The sequence below is a fragment of the Pseudophryne corroboree genome, chromosome 1 (assembly GCF_028390025.1).
Source record: "Pseudophryne corroboree isolate aPseCor3 chromosome 1, aPseCor3.hap2, whole genome shotgun sequence".
NCBI classification, from domain to species: Eukaryota; Metazoa; Chordata; class Amphibia; order Anura; family Myobatrachidae; genus Pseudophryne; species Pseudophryne corroboree.
The window spans coordinates 241292347-241313226 of NC_086444.1; the positions used below are offsets into that span (position 1 = coordinate 241292347).

General features: G+C 49.1%; 1 protein-coding gene across 7 annotated transcripts in view; it reads left to right on the forward strand.

The window, feature by feature from the left end:
- Positions 1–20880, forward strand: part of COMMD10 (COMM domain containing 10) — a 788131-nt gene that overhangs the window by 46840 nt on the left and 720411 nt on the right. The window lies entirely within an intron of this gene.

A 20880-nucleotide genomic window follows, 5' to 3' on the forward strand; every position in this document is an offset into this window, starting at 1 on the left:
AGGAGAAAAAGATTTACCGGTAGGTTTAAAATCTTATTTTTTTGCAGGCAGGCGTGGATGCGGGCCTGAAATTGGTTTCCATCAAAGTGCAGATTTCAGCCTTAGCTATTTTCTTTCAAAAGGAATTGGCCATCCTTCCTGAGGTTCAGACTTTCGTGAAGGGAGTGCTGCATATCCATCCTCCTTTTGTGCCACCCGTAGCGCCGTGGGATCTTGAAGTGGTATTGCAGTTTCTTGTGTCTCACTGGTTTGAGCCTTTGCGTAAGGTTGAGTTAAAGTTTCTCACTTGGAAAGTGGTCATGCTTTTGGCTCTGGCGTCTGCCAGGCGAGTATCTGAGTTGGCTGCCTTGTCTCACAAGAGCCCATATTTGATCTTCCATTCGGATAGAGCGGAATTGAGGACTCAACAATTTCTGCCGAAGGTGGTCTCTCCGTTTCACATTAACCAACCTATTGTGGTGCCTGTGGCTACGGATGCTGTGGCGGTCCCAAAATCTCTTGATGTTTTAAGAGCTTTGAAAATTTATGTAGCCAGGACGGCTCTTACTAGGAAGACAGAGGCTCTGTTTGTCCTGTATACTTCCAACAAGATTGGAAATCCTGCTTCTAAGCAAACTATTGCTCGCTGGATTTGTAATACGATTCAGCAAGTTCATTCTTCGGCTGGGCTACCGTTGCCGAAATCAGTAAAGGCCCATTCTACCAGGAAAGTGGGCTCATCTTGGGCGGCTGCCCGAGGGGTCTCGGCACTTCAACTTTGCCGAGCAGCTACGTGGTGGGGTTCAAACACTTTTGCTAAGTTCTACAAGTTTGATACCCTGGCTGATGAGGACCTCATGTTTGCTCAATCGGTGCTGCAGAGTCGTCCGCACTCTCCCACCCGGTCTGGAGCTTTGGTATAGACCCCATGGTCCTTTTGGAGTCCCCAGCATCCTCTAGGACGTAAGAGAAAATAGGATTTTAATACCTACCGGTAAATCCTTTTCTCCTAGTCCGTAGAGGATGCTGGGCGCCCATCCCAGTGCGGACTGTTCCTTGCAGTTAGGTTAATACTGGTTATTTTCGGTTACACGTGCATTGTGTATCAGTTATATTCAGCTTGTTGCTGTTGTTAGTTCATACTGTTATCTGGTTTCATGCTACGGTATGAAACTACGGTATGTTTGTGGTGTGGGCTGGTATGTTTCTTGCCCTTAGTTTAACAAAAATCCTTTCCTCGAAATGTCCGTCTCTCCTGGGCACAGTTCCTATAACTGAGGTCTGGGGGAGGGCATAGAGGAAGGAGCCAGTTCACACCCAGTCAAAGTTTTTTTTAGTGTGCCCAAGCTCCTGCGGATCCCGTCTATACCCCATGGTACTTTTGGAGTCCCCAGCATCCTCTACAGACTAGGAGAAAAGGATTTACCGGTAGGTATTACAATCCTATTTTTTTTAACCTTTTCATAGTTAACGATCCACGCGGACTACGATTGGGAACGGTAACCTGTGCCAAGCGCAGCGATAGCAGAGCGAGGCACCTTGCGCGAAGCATGGCGAGCGAACACGGTGCACTAATTGGGGTTCCGGTCACTCTACGAAAAAACGACACAAAAAACCCATAAACTCATGTCGACCTTTTAACCTGTCGACCTAGACCCTGTCGACCAATAGTGGTCAACCTAGACACTATCTACCTTCCATACCACACCCGTATGGGTGTCATGGACACCCACAAGTGGAAATAGTCCCTGTTGGTCGGCATGTCGACCATCATGATAGTGAGGGGGCGGGATGTTGAAGGAGGTCATGTGACCGTCGGTCTTCTGACCGCCGGTCACATGAATACCACCCCTTTATATGACAGATGTAGAAGTTACATATATTAAGCTATAGGGTGGAATCTTTACTTAAAGAGATTAGAAAACGCACTGAACTTCCCAGCTTTTGTTCCCATTATCCAGCTTCCTATTGACTCCGCTATCTTGCCTATCAGATTATGTTAGCTTTACTTTGATCGGGCATACATACGAATATGCAGCGCTGTTACATCTGCTCTGGCGTCGCCTGTCTTTTTATTACACATTATTCAAAGGTTTATCTGTATAAATGCAAATGCTGCTCATACATTAAACTGATACAATTGGCATGAGGCAATGAATAAATAAATACAGAATGTCAAATTCTATGCATAAGTTATCTTAAATACCTAATGTGGCCATCCTGCTCTTGTAATTCTCTCATTTCATTTTCTCTGGAAGTAGTGTTTGGTTGCTTATAATAAATCCTACTCATATATAGCTTTACTTTTACTGATTCCATTGTATAGTGTCCAACACAATTAGTCCTGATTTGTATGCTAAATTAAATACAGAAGTCTGGGAACTGGTTTAGTCCTGCAGACAGGGTGCTAATACAAGGTTAATCCACAGCAAAATGAATATGCCCTTATGTAGCTAATTTGGCTCATAACATGGACCGCTTGCATTGATGTGGGTAGGGCGAAGTTGCAGACTAATTGCTTGTGTTGCTGATGGAGGAGGTACAAGGTTGGTGAAGCAACCTTCCATCAACTGTAGATGAAGCAAAGGTTTAGAAGCCATGAGAGTTAGGTACAATTTTGGGAGCAGATTGGTTGATGCTGGTTTGGGGCGAGAGATGGTTAGTGTGAGGAGCAGGGAAGGGGAAAGGGTTAGTTTAAAAAGCAGGGAAGCAGTGAAAACCTCCCATAAGCCAAGAAGGTGTAAGTTAAACTGGCATGCCTGTATCTATGGATGTGCTTATTGTAATGGATGTGGGTGTGGGAGGTTTGTGTCCATAACGAGACCATGCTTTGGACACATCTTTTTTTTTTAAATATTACAGCCAAGATTTATTTGAGACATTGGTAGGGAATTCAATTAGCTGCGGTAAATTAACGGGGAGTAATTCAGTTGATGTTGATAGCTGGTATTATCGGGGATTTTGTCTGGTGGCAGGAGAAACAAAATCCCTGCGGTATCACAACTCCGGTGCGTTGATCCTCCAGATACGCCAGTCTGAGGATCGCTACCCATGACACTTTATGGTACCTTCAGTGGGTGTGTTTGAGACAATGCCCAGGGCAAGCTTCCGCTCTCACCCGCACACAATTATTTATACGTACTTGGGCCGCTTGGGGTCTTGGGTCAGAAAACACATTACCAGAACTAGAATTTGGTATTTAATTCAAGAATATCTTCAAAATTTATAGTTACAAAAAATAGGTTACAAGATAATAATAGTTTTAAATGGTCGCACAAGTGATAACAATTTCATAAAAGAAATAAATGAGAGAAAAACAGCGTTCATATCACCTAAACAGGGTTGGACGCTGTCGGAAGTGAAGACTCTTCCTGAGGTTTGGTTTCATCATAATCCTATAGATCCCTTCACGACAGTTAACACTATCTGTGGAGTGTTTCTCATATTTAAACCCACTGCAGTTCCCTTGGAGGTATTTTAACCCTTCCAAACCCAAAGGGATTGAGTGTAAGATTACGCTATGGGGCTCCTGCGTCACTCAAGCAGGGCTGATGCTCTTATCTCTATTGCTGTTTGAAGCTTGGAGATATGGTTTTGTAATCAGCCTGGACCAGGAAGAAAAGTTCAGTCTTCTGGCCATAGTGTCTCTTAGGGGTTTTCCCAGGGACAGTTAATTACTTGAAGCTTAAAGGTCTGGAATGCCAAGCAGTACTGTGTAGGTTTTATGGGCCTACTCAGGAAGGACCTGTACTAAGGTGGTCATTCCGAGTTGTTCGCTCGTTGACTATTTTCGCTATGCTGCGATTTGTTGCTAAATGCGCATGGTATGCAGCGCGCATGCGCTTAGTTATTTTACTAAAAACTTAGCAGTTTTGCAGTTGTTTGTGCGCCGCTTTTCAGTCGCACTGCTGATCGGTGAGTGATTGACAGGAAAGGGCCTTTTCTGGGTGGTAACTGAGCGTTTTCCGGGAGTGTGCTAAAAAAGGCAGGCGTGTCAGGGAAAAAACGTGGAAGTGGCTGGAGAAACGGGGGAGTGGCTAGAGAAACGGGGGACTGGCTGGCCGAACGCAGGGCGTGTTTCTGACGTCAAACCAGGAACTAAACGGACTGAGCTGATCGCATTCTGTGAGTAGGTCTGGAGCTACTCAGAAACTGCAAGAAAATTTTTAGTAGCAATTCTGCTAATCTTTCGTTCGCTATTCTGCTAAGCTAAGATACACTCCCAGAGGGTGGCGGCCTAGCGTGTGCAATGCTGCTAAAAGCAGCTAGCGAGCGAACAACTCGGAATGACCACCTAAATGCTTTTTCCAAGCAATCTATTTTCTCCTACATTAAAGGAGATGTGACACCTCTGGTGGGCAGTGTCTCTACTCTGGGCTATATTGTAAACAAGCTCTGTCCCAGCACCAGGTCTTAGATCCACAGCTCCACACAGAACACAGGGTCATTAGCATTTGGTCTCTGGAGTTCTAGTGTGTATGAGTACATCCAGTAGCGGATCTTGCCACGGGCAAGCAGGACTTTTGCCCGGGGCGCCGCCATCCGGACGGCGCCGCACCATGGCAAGATCCGCTGCTGCTGTGGTGCCCCCCGCTGCCGCGGCCCGCTGTCCCGCTGTCCATTGTGAAGGGAAACTAGACGCGTGGGCTGCCCGCTGTGAAGGGAAACTAGACGCGTAGCGTCTAGTTTCCCTTCCTGGAGAGGACCTTCACTGTAATGATGTGCGGTGCGCATTGACGTCATCGCGCACCGAACAGCAAAGGTCCTCTCCACGAAGGGAACTAGACGCTTAGCGTCTAGTTTACCTTCGTGGAGAGGACCTTTGCTGTGCGGTGCGCAATGACGTCATCGCGTACTGCACATCCTACAACAGTACAGGGGGCGTAACTGACCACGCCCCCTGTATGAAGCCACGCCCTCTAACGCCGCCCGGGGCGCCAGAAGCCCCGGAACCGGCCCAGAGTACATCCCAGCAAAGTAATTAATTTTCAATCCAGTTGTAAAGCGCAACGGAATTTGCTGCGCTATACAAGAAACTGTTAATAAACAATAAATAAACCATTTGTCATCGTAAGACATTTTCTGCTGCGGGGTACACTGGGCTCCACAAGGAATGGACAATCGGGTGTAGAGTAGGATCTTGATCCGAGGCACCAACAGGCTCAAAGCTTTGACTGTTCCCAGAATGCATAGCGCCACTTCCTCTATAACCCCGCCTCCCTGCACAGGAGCTCAGTTTTGTAGTTGGTGCTGCAGTAGCAAGCATTTAACAGAGGGGCTGCTCCAGGCTGCCCTAAGAAGAGCTTTTTTTCTGAGGAAAAAAGTGAAGACTTCAAGGGCAGCAGCAGTGTTACATGTCAGTGGACATTCACTGCTGCAGCTCCATCTCTTCCCAGCGGCGCTGTACACTCCCGAGCCCTGGTTGCCGGGTAACTACAGCAGGAGGCTCCGGTTTTCTTCTTGTCAGGAACACACGACGGGGGCTCTCCGGGATCGCGTGGCCGCGCTTCGGGAGGTGGTAAGTGGGTCCTGCTTGCGGGACCCGGTCTTTATCGCGATCCGGCTTGGTCAGTGGGAGGCGGGCCGCGCGCGCTGGCGGTGGACACTGTTGCGATACAGGCGATCCCACTAGATCACCAGGGCATGGGAAAGGTCAGGTTTTCTCTATAAACCGTTTTATTAGAGCCCGCAGTACCCGGTGGTTTTGCCAGCAGGGGGATTGAGCTTGGACCTGAAGCCCCTCCCCCAGCCCCAGGGCGCCATTTTCTGCAAATGTTCCCGCCCTGGAGCTGCATTTCTGTCTCTCCCTCACTCCCCGGCAGTGTCTGCGGCGCCATTATCCCTCAGCTCACTGTTCCTGGGAATGCTTGGGCAAATACTCCTATGTAAAGCCGCCTGGTTGTCATTGCTGTGACTTTACAAGACACTTAAGTATTCTACCTGCCTTTTTTAGTCAGTGTTAGTTAAGAAAGAGTGCACTTAGTCAGGGTTTCCTAATACAATTACCCTGTGATATACATCCAGTTCTTACTGTGTACTGTTATATCTATTGTTATATAGCTGTGTAAGCTAGTCCAGTGCAGTATTATTGTTAGTAATAACCTCTGCATTGTACAGACTGTGACTATTTGTGTGTGCATTTGATAGCTGAGTGGTGTCCATTTCGTGTCTTTCACTCAACCTGCTATCCCTATATTCTATAACCTGAGGGGGCTTGGTGCGTCAGGTTTTATCTAATATAGGATTTTCACAATGATATACTGTATTACGTATTTTTCTCTGTGATTTAGTCACCATATCTCCATTATCTCTGCTGGTGCTGACTACACTGCGCAGGGGTTTGGGCTAGAGGTATTGTGCTGCTGACAAATTGTACTGTGTTACCTGATACTGCAAGTTATATCATGTCTGCTTCTGAGGGTAACGGTTCTGGGGCTGAGCACACTGCCGGTGTTGCTGAAGCCACAGATACCTATGAGGAGAATATAGCAGCTTTGGGCTCTGGTTCTGGGGGCTCCTTGCCCCCCAGTGGGACGGTGGCAACGGGGGCAAATAATGACCCGCCGTGGGCCGCTTTTTCCACGCTTCTGCGTACGCTAGTTCATAAACTAACACCCCATATGGGACCCCCAATACCGGTGCAACCGTTTGTGGTCCCCGCAGCTGACCCGCCATGGGCGGACGATTTATCTGCTCAAATATAGAAGTTGAACCAGTCCCTGACTACTAAAAAGTCTGACCGTCGCTCGCCTATGTCCAAGGGGTCCTCTAAGCGAGCACTTGTCTCCTCACAATCCACTGCTGTCACTGACACCTCGTCGGATGAAGACGGCACTTACACTGACCCAACAGGTTCTGACTCAGATACGGCTGATGGGGAGGGTGGTTCACATGTGGATGTTCCTGATCTTTTGGAGGCTATTAAGTTAATTTTACAGATTACGGATGATCCCGAGCCATTCGTTCTTCCTAAGAAACCAGATAGGTTCAAGCATCAGAAGGTGATTAAACAAGTTTTACCTCACTCTGACCACCTAATTGATATACGTCAGGAACCCTGGGAAAACCCGGGTACGAAGTTTGTGCCTCAAAAGAAGATGCTGGCTCGCTATCCCCTCGCGCCGTAGCTGTCTAAGAATTGGGAAACGCCTCCTCCAGTGGACTCACATGTGGCTAGGATGGTGGTTTCCTCAGCTCTACAGGTCACCACCGTCAGGTCTCTAAAAGAGCCTACGGATAAACGTGTGGAGGGTTGTCTGAAAGCGATTTACACCCTCACGGGTGTGGCACAAAGGCCCACTATTGCAGCTACTTGGGCTGCGGAGGCCATTGAAGCATGGGCCTTGGAGTTAGATGCTGAAATCTCCTCTGACCATGCTAGACAATGCTTGTCTTATATTGTCACAGCTTCTCGTTATATTAAAGAGGCGGCTTCTGATGCCGGTATCCTGGCAGCCAAGGCCTCTACTACGTCAGTCCTGGCTCGCCGGATATTGTGGCTGAGATCCTGGTCTGTGGATCTGGACTCTAGAAAAACCCTGGAGGTACTCCCTTTTAAGGGAGATATTCTGTTTGGGGAGGATTTAAATAAGATTGTGGCTGACTTGGCTACTGCCAAAACTGCCTGTCTGCCAAGTACTGCTCCTTCTGTGTCGAAGGCTAAAGGTACTTCCATTCGCCCCTTTCGTCCTTCAGGTAAAGCAAAAGGTCAGGCGTACAACAAGCAGGCCCGCACTTCCAAACCTGGTAAGCCTAAGCCCAAAAGAGCCTGGGCATCCCGTCAGCCATCTACCAAGACAGATAAGCCTGCCGCATGATGGGGCGGGCCTCCCTCTGGGGGATCCCAGGGGAGGGGGGCCGGCTTCTAGGGTATACCCAGGAATGGTTGAAGACCACTTCAGATGCTTGGGTACGGGAAGTCGTCACTCGAGGTTACGCCATAGCCTTCAAAAACCGACCCCCTCATTGATTTTGCCAGACAGACGTCCCTTTGGACAAGACAAAGGCAAACACTCTACATTCGGTGGTACAGACCCTCCTGGATACAGGAGTCATAGTACAGGTGCCTCTTGAGCAGAGGGGCCGGGGGTACTATTCTCCGCTGTTTCTAGTCCCGAAACCGAATGGGTCCTCCCGCCCCTTTCTCAACCTCAAGGCATTGAACAGGTTTGTGAAGGTTTCCAAGTTCCGGATGGAAACCCTTCGCTCTATAGTTCTGGCCTTGGAACCTGGGGACTTCATGGTCTCCCTGGATATACAGGATGCTTACCTGCATATTCCTATAGCAGTGTCTCATCAGCAATACCTGAGATTTGCGATTGGAAACTGCCATTACCAGTTTCGGGCGTTACCTTTTGGTTTAACAACGGCTCCGCGAGTCTTTACAAAAGTCATGGCGGTGATGACGGTGGTACTCCGCCGTCAAGGGGTCAGTATACTGCCGTATTTGGACAACTTGTTAATCCTGGCAAATTCCCCAGAACTTCTCCTGCGTCATCTAGATGTGACGGTCCAGTTTCTGCAAGCCCACGGGTGGCTCATCAACTGGAAGAAGTCATCCCTGATCCCTGCTCAGAGCATGGTGCATCTGGGAGCACTATTGGACACTCACAACCAGTGGTTGTTCCTGTCTCAGGAGAAAGTCCTGAAACTTCTGGACAGGATTCGTTGCTGCCTATCTCGTCCGCAAGTGTCGATACATTCGGCGATGCAGGTGCTGGGCCTCATGGTGTCAGCATACGCTCAATTTCACTCTCGCCCTCTCCAGAGGCTGATTCTAGCCAAATGGAACGGCCTGCCTCACCGGATCAGGTCTCAAATGATCTCATTGACTCCGGAGGTCCGTCTGTCGCTGCTCTGGTGGCTCCGGGACCAACAACTGTGCAGGGGCCGTCCGTTCTGGATATCCGACTGGGTCCTGTTGACGACAGATGCCAGTCAAAGAGGTTGGGGCGCGGTCTTGGAGCAACACTCTCTTCAGGGGCGGTGGACCAAGGAGGAGTCCCTCCTCTCGATCAATATTCTGGAGTTGCGGGCGGTCTTCAATGCCTTGAACCTAGCCCAGCATTTAATTCAGAACCGTCCTGTTCAAGTACAGTCAGACAACGCCACCACAGTGGCTTATTTAAATCATCAAGGCGGCACTCGAAGCCGCCTAGCAATGAAGGAAGTCTCACGGATTCTACAGTGGGCAGAACGCCATCTACCGGCCATATCGGCAGTATTCATTCCGGGAGTCCTGAATTGGGAAGCAAACTTTCTTAGTCGTCAGGACGTGCATGCCGGCGAGTGGGGCCTCCATCCAGAAGTGTTTCAACTCCTAGTGGAAAGGTGGGGCCTTCCAGATGTAGATCTGATGGCGTCTCGACACAATCACAAGGTTCCGGTCTTCGGAGCAAGAACAAGGGATCCTCAAGTAGCATTCGTGGATGAGCTGGCGGTACCATGAAGGTTTCGGCTGCCGTACGTGTTCCCTCCGGTGTCACGCCTGCCCAGGGTAATTCGGAAGTTTAAACAAGAAAAGGGAATTCTGCTTCTCATAGCTCCAGCGTGCCCCAGACGGTACTGGTTCTCAGACCTGTAAGGCCTATCGTCAGAGCGTCCAATTCTACTTCCACAACGCCCAGACCTCCTCGTTCAGGGCCCCTGTGTCTACCAGGACCTAGCCCGGCTGCTTTTGACGGCGTGGCTCTTGAAGCTTCCGTCTTAAGGGCTAAAGGGTTTTCTGAGGCGGTCATTCAAAATATGTTGCGGGCCCGGAAACCGGCTTCGGCTTGGATTTACTATAGGGTCTTGCATTCTTACTTTGTTTGGTGCGCATCTAACGATTATGACGCTACCAAGTTTAGTATAGCCAAGTTGTTGGCATTTCTTCAGCAGGGCCTGGACTTAGGCCTGCGTCTGGCCTCCCTCAAGGTTCAAATGTCTGCCTTGTCCGTGTGGTTTCAGAGAAAAATTGCGACCTTACCTGATGTGCATAACTCCACTCAGGGCGTATTGCGTATCCAACCTCCCTATGTCCCGCCTGTGGCTCCTTGGAACTTGTCGATGGTTTTGGAGGCGTTACAAGAGTCTCTGTTTGAACCTCTTGGTTCAGCTGACCTTAAGTGGCTTTCCCTTAAGGTGGTGTTTCTGCTGGCTATTGCTTCAGCTAGAAGAGTGTCAGATTTGGGTGCCTTGTTATGTAGTTCCCCATATCTGATATTTCACCGTGACCGTGCGGTTCTTAGGACTCGTCCCGGCTATCTACCTAAGGTGGTTTCTTCGTTCCACCTTAATCAGGAGATTGTAGTTCCGGCACTTGTTTCTCCTGATCTGTCTCCCAAAGAGCGGTCTTTGGATGTGGTACGGGCTCTCCGTATCTATGTGAAGAGAACTGCTCCTATTAGGAAATCTGATTCTCTATTTGTTGTGTTTGGGTTTCACAAACGGGGCTGGCCTGGTCACAAGCAAACTCTGGCCAGATGGATTAGAATGGTGATTGCACATGCTTATGTGAAGGCTGGTCTCTCTGCTCCTGATCACATTAAGGCCCATTCTACTCGGTCTGTTGGACCTTCTTGGGCGGCCCAACGTGGTGCGACCCTTGAACAATTGTGCAAGGCGGCTACGTGGTCCTCTGTGAACACGTTCATAAGGTTCTATGCCTTCGATACTGCCGCTTCCCAGGATGCTTCCTTTGGACACCGGGTTATTGTGCCCGCTACAGTGCATTCCCTCCCATGTGGAACTGCTTTAGGACATCCCCATTGTCCATTCCTTGTGGAGCCCGGTGTACCCCCGCAGCAGAAAACGAGTTTTATGGTAAGAACTTACCTTTGTTAAAACTCTTTCTGCAAGGTACACTGGGCTCCACAAGGCGCCCACCCTGACGCACTTAGCTTCTTTGTGTTGGCATGGCATTAGCCGCTGACACTTCTCCTGTCGTGAGAGTGTGGTGTATGTGGCTACTAACCGTTGTCATCTCTTTTCCTGCTATTGCATTGGACTGGTTAACTAAAAACTGAGATCCTGTGCAGGGAGGCGGGGTGATATAGGAGGCGGCGCTATGCATTCTGGGAAGAAGGTCAAAGCTTTGAGCCTGTTGGTGCCTCGGATCAAGATCCTACTCTACACCCCATTGTCCATTCCTTGTGGAGCCCAGTGTACCTCGCAGAAAGAGTTTTAACAGAGGCAAGTTCTTACCATAAAACTCGTTTTCCTCAATACAATATACATTGATACTTCACCCAATGTGAATAATACAATTTTTTAATCATGGCCATTTTGACATAAAATGAGGTGTTCACTACACGTGGAAACACAGGGATCTGGGATAAGTTTCCAGATGCCTTTGTTTTCTCACAAAAACTGGCAAATTTTACTGTGAAAAAAAGGACATTAATAGAATTGATGCGGGTATGGATAGGGCCTGTGTGGTCACATAGATGCGCACAATTCAGAATATGTTAGAATATCTGCATTTAAGGGGTTATTCAGGTTTATTAGCAATCCAAAAAAGTTAGCAAAACCATGCTGCACTGCAGGTGGGGCAGATGTAACATGTGCAAAGTGGTAGATTTGGGTGGGCTATATTGTTTCTGTCGATGGGACCTGTTCACACTATAGGGAGAGGCGCAGCTAGAGGGACAAGGCAGCGCTTGGAGATGATCTGATCTCTTGGAGCCGCCTCTGCAGATGTCACTGTGCATGTCACCAACCCCCTGAACTGCTAGTACATTGTTGCAACTCAATTCTTTCTTTGTCAACCTTCCAATAAAATCTTATTGTTTTTTTTTTTTTAAAAGAACTGCTAGTACAGTTTGAGTCTCCCATATTCGAATTCTTTGGACCAGAAATGTTTTGGATTTCGGAGTTTGCTTTATTTTGGAATATTTGCATACTGTATTGAGATATTGTGGTAATGGGATCCAAGTCTAAGCACAAAATGCATTTATGTTTCATATAAATCTTATACATAGTCTGGTAATTTTATACAATATTTTTACGAATTTTGCATATGAAACAAAGTTTGTGTACATTAAACCATCAGAAAGCAAAGGTGTCACTATCTCAGTCATGCTTAAAAAATGTAGCATTTCAGAATATATTGGATCTTCGGATATGGGAGACTCATCCCTTAAATGCCAAACTTCAGCTGCCCACAAAGCAAAAACTGACTTACAGGTATGTGTGTTTTTTGTACAGTACTGTAGGTTGTGCTCACTAAATTGCAACTTTAAAATAAAGTTTACTTGCATATGACAGGTTTCAAAATCTTTGTTAAATTGATATCCTATCACTGTTAAATATTAATAAGTGTATTCAATTTTGGGATAGCTCAGCATTCATTTTGATGCTCACCTTCCCAAGAGATCTTATACCTGTAATTATGCATTTTAATAGAGGCACATTTTAATATGATTACTTTGGCTGCCTCCATAGCACATTTTGGTTATAGGAATAAAAAGAAAATTGATTGTATGCAACATCTGTATGGTTCTGTCACTCATAGTAACAATCTAAGATTGCACAAAGTTACACTTCAGTTTAAGCCTTTTTTCACTTTTGTTAAAGGGAAGTAGCTAATGTCACAGACCTGTTGTAGCCCCTATGAGGCTTTTAGGTAAATTGTAGTAGAACTGGGACAGATAAAAGGGGTTTTCCAGAATGAAGAATCGTCCTTAATGATGCCCCCATCCATATCTCCATTAATGCTTTGGCAGATAACTGACCAGTTTACAATAACGGTTCCAGGAGAAAGGTACTGTATTTCTTTTTAGCAACCAAGTATCAGCAGGTCTTTAGTCTTAACTGTATAATGTGGCCTTTGAATTGCTATGACCACAAAAGATAAACTTAGGGCCTGGTGCAGAATTGGACAGGATTCGGGTATATGTTGTTCCTGAACTAGGTGGACTGTAAAATGTGAAAATTCAGCCATAAGCAAAGTAATACCCCTTTTCCGCTAGAAGTCTCGGGTCTGACCCGGGATTTAGAACACGGTTCCAAGCCAGGTCAGACCCGAGACGGACCCCTTTTCCACAACGGCGCCGACCCGGGAATATCCCGAGTCGGCACCGTTTACACTGCACCAGAGTGCAGTGTCTTCTGCCCGACGTTTGGAGATGATGTAATCTCCAAGTGCCGGGAAAACCGGCAGATCGGGCCCCTCGGGGCATGGCCACGGTCCAGTTAGGCCACGCCCCCAATCCGATGCTTCCCTCCGTCATGCGGGGGGCAAGTCCAGCACTCTGGAAGCTGCTGGGATTCCCCCAGCCTCCGGCACATGCTTTCTCGGACAGTGCTGCTGTCTGCATGGCAGGACAGACAGCAGCGCTGACAGCATGCTCTGTCCCCCCCAACCTCCCAACCGCCCGAGGGTCACTGCGGTCAGCGAGGAATGCACTCTGACATGCTGTAAACGGGTCCCGGGTCGCATGACCTGGGTAACCAGTTTACACTACACCCTTACCCGAGTCGTTCCCGGGTCCAACCCAGGTAGCTACCTGGGTAGGATTCCCGGGTCACTTGACGCGGAAATTTTCAGAGGGAGCCGTTTCCACTAGCAAAAAACCCGGGTAGATGCGCGCCCCCGTGCAAAAAACCCAGGTTTCTCTGACGTCCTAGTGGATGCTGGGGACTCCGTAAGGACCATGGGGAATAGACGGCTCCGCAAGAGACTGGGCACACTAAAAGAAAGATTTGGTACTACCTGGTGTGCACTGGCTCCTCCCTCTATGCCCCTCCTCCAGACCTCAGTTAGATTTCTGTGCCCGGCCGAGCTGGATGCACACTAGGGGCTCTCCTGAGCTCCTAGAAAGAAAGTATATGTTAGGTTTTTTATTTTACAGTGAGACCTGCTGGCAACAGGCTCACTGCAACGAGGGACTAAGGGGAGAAGAAGCGAACCTACCTGCTTGCAGCTAGCTTGGGCTTCTTAGGCTACTGGACACCATTAGCTCCAGAGGGATCGACCGCAGGACCCGTCCTTGGTGTTCGTTCCCGGAGCCGCGCCGCCGTCCCCCTTACAGAGCCAGAAGCATGAAGATGGTCCGGAAAATCGGCGGCAGAAGACTTCAGTCTTCACCAAGGTAGCGCACAGCACTGCAGCTGTGCGCCATTGCTCCTCATACACACTTCACACTCCGGTCACTGAGGGTGCAGGGCGCTGGGGGGGGGGGGGCGCCCTGAGCAGCAATAAAAACACCTTGGCTGGCAAAATAATCACAATATATAGCCCCAGAGGCTATATATGTGATAATTACCCCTGCCAGAATCCATAAAAAAGCGGGAGAAAAGTCCGCGAAAAAGGGGCGGAGCTATCTCCCTCGGCACACTGGCGCCATTTTCTCTTCACAGTGTAGCTGGAAGACAGCTCCCCAGGCTCTCCCCTGTAGTTTTCAGGCTCAAAGGGTTAAAAAGAGAGGGGGGGCACTAAATTTAGGCGCAATATTGTTTATACAAGCAGCTATTGGGGAAAATTCACTCAGTGATCGTGTTTATCCCTACATTATATAGCGCTCTGGTGTGTGCTGGCATACTCTCTCTCTGTCTCCCCAAAGGGCTGTGTGGGGTCCTGTCCTCAGTCAGAGCATTCCCTGTGTGTGTGCGGTGTGTCGGTACGGCTGTGTCGACATGTTTGATGAGGAGGCTTATGTGGAGGCTGAGCAGATGCCGATAAATGGGATGTCGCCCCCTGTGGGCCGACACCAGAGTGGATGGATAGGTGGAAGGTATTAACCGACAGTGTCAACTCCTTACATAAAAGGCTGGATGATGTAACAGCTATGGGACAGCCGGCTTCTCAGCCCGCGCCTGCCCAGGCGTCTCAAAGGCCATCAGGGGCTCAAAAACGCCCGCTCCCTCAGATGGCAGACACACATGTCGACACGGAGTCTGACTCCAGTGTCGACGAGGTTGAGACATATACACAATCCACTAGGAACATCCGTTACATGATCCCGGCAATAAAAAATGTGTTACACATTTCTGACATTAACCCAAGTACCACTAAAAAAGGGTTTTATGTGTGGGGAGAAAAAGCAGGCAGTGTTTTGTTCCCCCATCAAATGAGTGAATGAAGTGTGAAAAAGCGTGGGTTCCCCCGATAAGAAACTGGTAATTTCTAAAAAGTTACTGATGGCGTACCCTTTCCCGCCAGAGGATAAGTTACGCTGGGAGATATCCCCTAGGGTGGATAAGGCGCTCACACGTTTGTTAAAAAAGGTGGCACTGCCGTCTTAGGATACGGCCACTTTGAAGGTACCTGCTGATAAAAAGCAGGAGGCTATCCTGAAGTCTGTATTTACACACTCAGGTACTAGACTGAGACCTGCAGATAGTGCTGCTGCAGCGTGGTCTGTAACCCTGTCAAACAGGGATACTATTTTGCGAACATAAGACGTCGTCTTATATATGAGGGATGCACAGAGGGATATTTTGCCGGCTGGCATCCAGAATTAATGCAATGTCCATTCTGTCAGGAGGGTATTAGAGACCCGACACTGGACAGGTGATGCTGACTTTAAAAGGCACATAGAGCCTTATAAGGGTGAGGAATTGTTTGGAGATGGTCTCTGGGACCTCGTATCCACAGCAACAGCTGGGAAGAAAATTTTTTACCTCAGGTTTCCTCACAGCCTAAGAAAAGCACTGTATTATCAGGTACAGTCCTTTCGGCTTCAGAAAAGCAAGCGGGTCAAAGGCGCTTCCTTTCTGCACAGAGACGAGGGAAGAGGGAAAAAGCTGCACCAGTCAGCTAGTTCCCAGAATCAAAATTCTTCCCCCGCTTCCTCTGAGTCCACCGCATGACGCGGGGGCTCCACAGGCGTAGCCAGGTACGGTGGGGGGGCCGCCTCAAAAATTTCAGCGATCAGTGGGCTCGCTCACAGGTGGATCCCTGGATCCTTCAAGTAGTATCTCAGGGGTACAAGCTGGAATTCGAGGCATCTCCCCCCCGCCGTTTCCTCAAATCTGCCTTGCCGACAACTCCCTCAGGCAGGGAGGCTGTGCTAGAGGCAATTCACAAGCTGTATTCCCAGCAGGTGATAGTCAAGGTGCCCCTACTTCAACAAGGACGGGGTTACTATTCCACACTGTTTGTGGTACCGAAACCGGACGTTTCGGTGAGACCCATTTTAAATTTGAAATCCTTGAACACATACATAAAAAAATTCAAGTTCAAGATGGAATCTCTCAGGGCGGTTATTGCAAGCCTGGAGGAGGGGGATTACATGGTATCCCTGGACATCAAGGATGCTTACCTACATGTCCCCATTTACCATCCTCACCAGGAGTACCTCAGATTGTGGTACAGGATTGCCATTACCAATTCCAAACACTGCCGTTTGGACTGTCCACGGCACCGAGGGTCTTTACCAAGGTAATGGCAGAAATGATGATACTCCTTCGAAAAAAGGGAGTTTTAATTATCCCGTACTTGGACGATCTCCTTATAAAGGCGAGGTCCAAGGAGCAGTTGTTGGTCGTAATAGCACTATCTCGGGAAGTGCTACAACAGCACGGATGGATTCTATACATTCCAAAGTCACAGCTGGTTCCTACCACACGCCTACTGTTCCTGGGGATGGTTCTGGACACAGAACAGAAAAAAGTGTTTCTCCTGCAGGAGAAAGCCAAGGAGCTGTCATCTCTAGTCAGAGACCTCCTGAAACCAAAACAGGTATCGGTGCATCACTGCACACGAGTCCTTGGAAAAATGGTAGCTTCTTACGAAGCAAAATTCCATTCGGCAGGTTCCATACAAGAACCTTTTAGTGGGAACCTCTTGGACAAGTGGTCAGGATCGCATCTTCAGATGCATCGCCTGATAACCCTGTCTCCAAGGACCAGGGTATCTCTACTGTGGTGGCTGCAGAGTGCTCATCTTCAAGAGGGCCGCAGATTCGGCATACAGGACTGGGTCCTGGTAACCACGGATGCCAGCCTTCGAGGCTGGGGGGCAGTCACACAGGGAAGAAATTTCCAAGAACTTTGGTCAAGTCAGGAGTCGTCCCTACACATAAATATTCTGGTACTGAGGGCCATTTACAATGCCCTAAGTCTGGCAAGGCCTCTGCTTCAAAACCAGCCGGTACTGATCCAATCAGACAACATCACGGCAGTCGCCCATGTAAACCGACAGGGCGGCACAAGAAGCAGGATGGCGATGGCAGAAGCCACAAGGATTCTCCGATGGGCGGAAAATCACGTCTTAGCACTGTCAGCAGTGTTCATTCCGGGAGTGGACAACTGGGAAGCAGACTTCCTCAGCAGACATGACCTACACCCGGGAGAGTGGGGACTTCATCCAGAAGTCTTCCAACTGTTGGTAAACCGTTGGGAAAGGCCACAGGTGGACATGATGGTGTCCCGCCTAAACAAAAAAACTAGATATTGCGCCAGGTCAAGGGACCCTCAGGCAATAGCTGTGGACGCTCTAGTGACACCGTGGGTGTACCAGTCGGTTTATGTGTTCCCTCCTCTGCCTCTCATACCAAAGGTACTGAGAATAATAAGAAAACGAGGAGTAAGAACGATACTCGTGGTTCCGGATGGGCCAAGAAGAGCTTGGTACCCAGAACTTACAGAAATAATATCAGAGGACCCATGGCCTCTACCGCTCAGACAGGATCTGCTACAGCAGGGGCCCTGTCTGTTCCAAGACTTACCGCGGCTGCGTTGGACGGCATGGCGGTTGAATTCCGGATCCTAAAGCAAAAGGGCATTCCGGAGGAAGTCATTCCTACGCTGATAAAAGCCAGGAAAGAAGTAACCACAAACCATTATCACCGTATTTGGCGAAAATATGTTGCGTGGTGTGAGGCCAGGAAGGCCCCAACAGAGGAATTTCAGCTGGGTCGTTTTCTGCACTTCCTACAGTCAGGAGTGACTATGGGCCTAAAATTGGGGTCCATTAAGGTCCAGATTTCGGCTCTGTCGATTTTCTTCCAGAAAGAACTGGCTTCACTGCCTGCAGTTCAGACTTTTGTAAAGGGAGTGCTACATATTCAGCCCCCTTTTGTGCCTCCTGTGGCACCGTGGGATCTCAACGTGGTGTTGAGTTTCCTGAAATCACATTGGTTTGAGCCACTTAAAACTGTGGATCTGAAATATCTCACGTGGAAAGTGGTCATGTTATTGGCCTTGGCTTCGGCCTGGCGTGTGTCAGAATTGGCGGCTTTGTCGTGTAAAAGCCCTTATCTGATTTTCCATATGGATAGGGCAGAATTGAGGACTCGTCCCCAGTTTCTCCCTAAGGTGGTATCAGCTTTTCACTTGAACCAACCTATTGTAGTGCCTGCGGCTACTAGGGGCTTGGAAGATTCCAAGTTACTGGACGTAGTCAGGGCCTTGAAAATTTATGTTTCCAGGACGGCTGGAGTCAGGAAAACTGACTCGCTTTTTATCCTGTAGGCACCTAACAAACTAGGTGCTCCTGCTTCTGAGCAGACTATTGCTCGCTGGATTTGTAGCACAATTCAGCTGGCGCATTCTGCGGCTGGATTGCCGCATCCTAAATCAGTAAAAGCCCATTCCACAAGGAAAGTGGGCTCATCTTGGGCGGCTGCCCGAGGGGTCTCGGCTTTACAACTTTGCCGAGCTGCAACTTGGTCAGGGGCAAACACGTTTGCTAAATTCTACAAATTTGATACCCTGGCTGAGGAGGACCTTGAGTTCTCTCATTCGGTGCTGCAGAGTCATCCGCACTCTCCCGCCCGTTTGGGAGCTTTGGTATAATCCCCATGGTCCTTACGGAGTCCCCAGCATCCACTAGGACGTCAGAGAAAATAAGAATTTACTCACCGGTAATTCTATTTCTCGTAGTCCGTAGTGGATGCTGGGCGCCCATCCCAAGTGCGGATTGTCTGCAATACTTGTATATAGTTATTGCCTAACTAAAGGGTTATTGTTGAGCCATCTGTTGAGAGGCTCAGTTGTATTTCATACTGTTAACTGGGTTAAATATCACGAGTTATACGGTGTGATTGGTGTGGCTGGTATGAGTCTTACCCGGGATTCAAAATCCTTCCTTATTGTGTCAGCTCTTCCGGGCACAGTATCCTAACTGAGGTCTGGAGGAGGGGCATAGAGGGAGGAGCCAGTGCACACCAGGTAGTACCAAGTCTTTCTTTTAGTGTGCCCAGTCTCCTGCGGAGCCATCTATTCCCCATGGTCCTTACGGAGTCCCCAGCATCCACTACGGACTACGAGAAATAGAATTGCCGGTGAGTAAATTCTTATTTTTTCTTACGTCTTAGAGGATGCTGGGGTCCACATTAGTGCCATGGGGTATAGATGGGTCCACTAGGAGCCACCGGCACTTTAAAAGTTTGAGAGTGTGGGCCGGCTCCTCCCTCTATGCCCCTCTTACCAGACTCAGTTTAGAAAATGTGACCGGAGGAACCGGTCACAGCTAGGGGAGTTCTTTTAGTGTTATTATTTTTGTTAGCGTTTAGGCACAGGGAGGCTGCTGGCAACAGCCTCCCTGCTTCGAGGGACTAAGGGGGGGGAGTAGTGTCCGCCCTGCAGGGTCTGAGCCACTATCTCTGCTGACGGGACTGAGGGGATCGAACGTTCGCCGCCACAGGGGATCGCTCACCCCAGCAGCATGCCGCCACCCCCTTACAGAGCCAGAAGATCAGTGGCGAGTTAGTCAACGGACCCCCTGGCAAGCAGGGAGCCGGTGTGAAGATGGCGGCAACAGGGTTGGAGCGCAGTACTAACCGCTCCGGGGCTCAGCGGTACATGGTGCGGCGCTGTGAGGGGCGCCCTGAGCCAGCGCCTACACCCTACACTGTCCAGCAAGCCTGTCAGGGTCCCAGGATCGCTGCCAGCACAATTGCTCAGGCCAGTATAATCTTCAGAAGAGCGGGAAGATAGCGCCATGAAAGGGGGCGGAGCTTCTTCTCGCAGCAGACCCAGCAGCGTTAAGCACCATTTTCTCTAACGTCCTAAGTGGATGCTGGGGACTCCGTCAGGACCATGGGGAATAGCGGCTCCGCAGGAGACAGGGCACAAAAAGTAAGCTTTTAGGATCACATGGTGTGTACTGGCTCCTCCCCCTATGACCCTCCTCCAAGCCTCAGTTAGGTTTTTGTGCCCGTCCGAGCAGGGTGCAATCTAGGTGGCTCTCCTAAAGAGCTGCTTAGAAAAAGTTTTTTAGGTTTTTTATTTTCAGTGAGTCCTGCTGGCAACAGGCTCACTGCATCGAGGGACTTAGGGGAGAGAATTTCAACTCACTTGCGTGCAGGATGGATTGGATTCTTAGGCTACTGGACACCATTAGCTCCAGAGGGAGTTGGAACACAGGTCTCACCCTGGGGTTTGTCCCGGAGCCGCGCCGCCGACCCCCCTTACAGATGCTGAAGATTGAAGGTCCGGAAACAGGCGGCAGAAGGCTCTTCAGTCTCCATGAAGGTAGCGCACAGCACTGCAGCTGTGCGCCATTGTTGTCACACACTTCACACCAGACGGTCACGGAGGGTGCAGGGCGCTGCTGGGGGCGCCCTGGGCAGCAATTTATAATACCTTTTATGGCAAAAGAATACATCACATATAGCCATTAAGGCTATATGTATGTATTTAACCCATGCCAAATGTCTAAAACTCCGGGAGAAAAGCCCGCCGGAATAGGGGGCGGGGCTTATTCTCCTCAGCACACAGCGCCATTTTCCTGCTCAGCTCCGCTGTGAGGAAGGCTCCCAGGACTCTCCCCTGCACTGCACTACAGAAACAGGGTAAAACAGAGAGGGGGGGCATATTTTGGCGATATTTTTATATATTTAAGCGGCTATAAGGAACAACACTTATATAGGGTTGTTCCCATATATATTATAGCGCTTGGGTGTGTGCTGGCAAACTCTCCCTCTGTCTCCCCAAAGGGCTAGTGGGGTCCTGTCTTCGATAAGAGCATTCCCT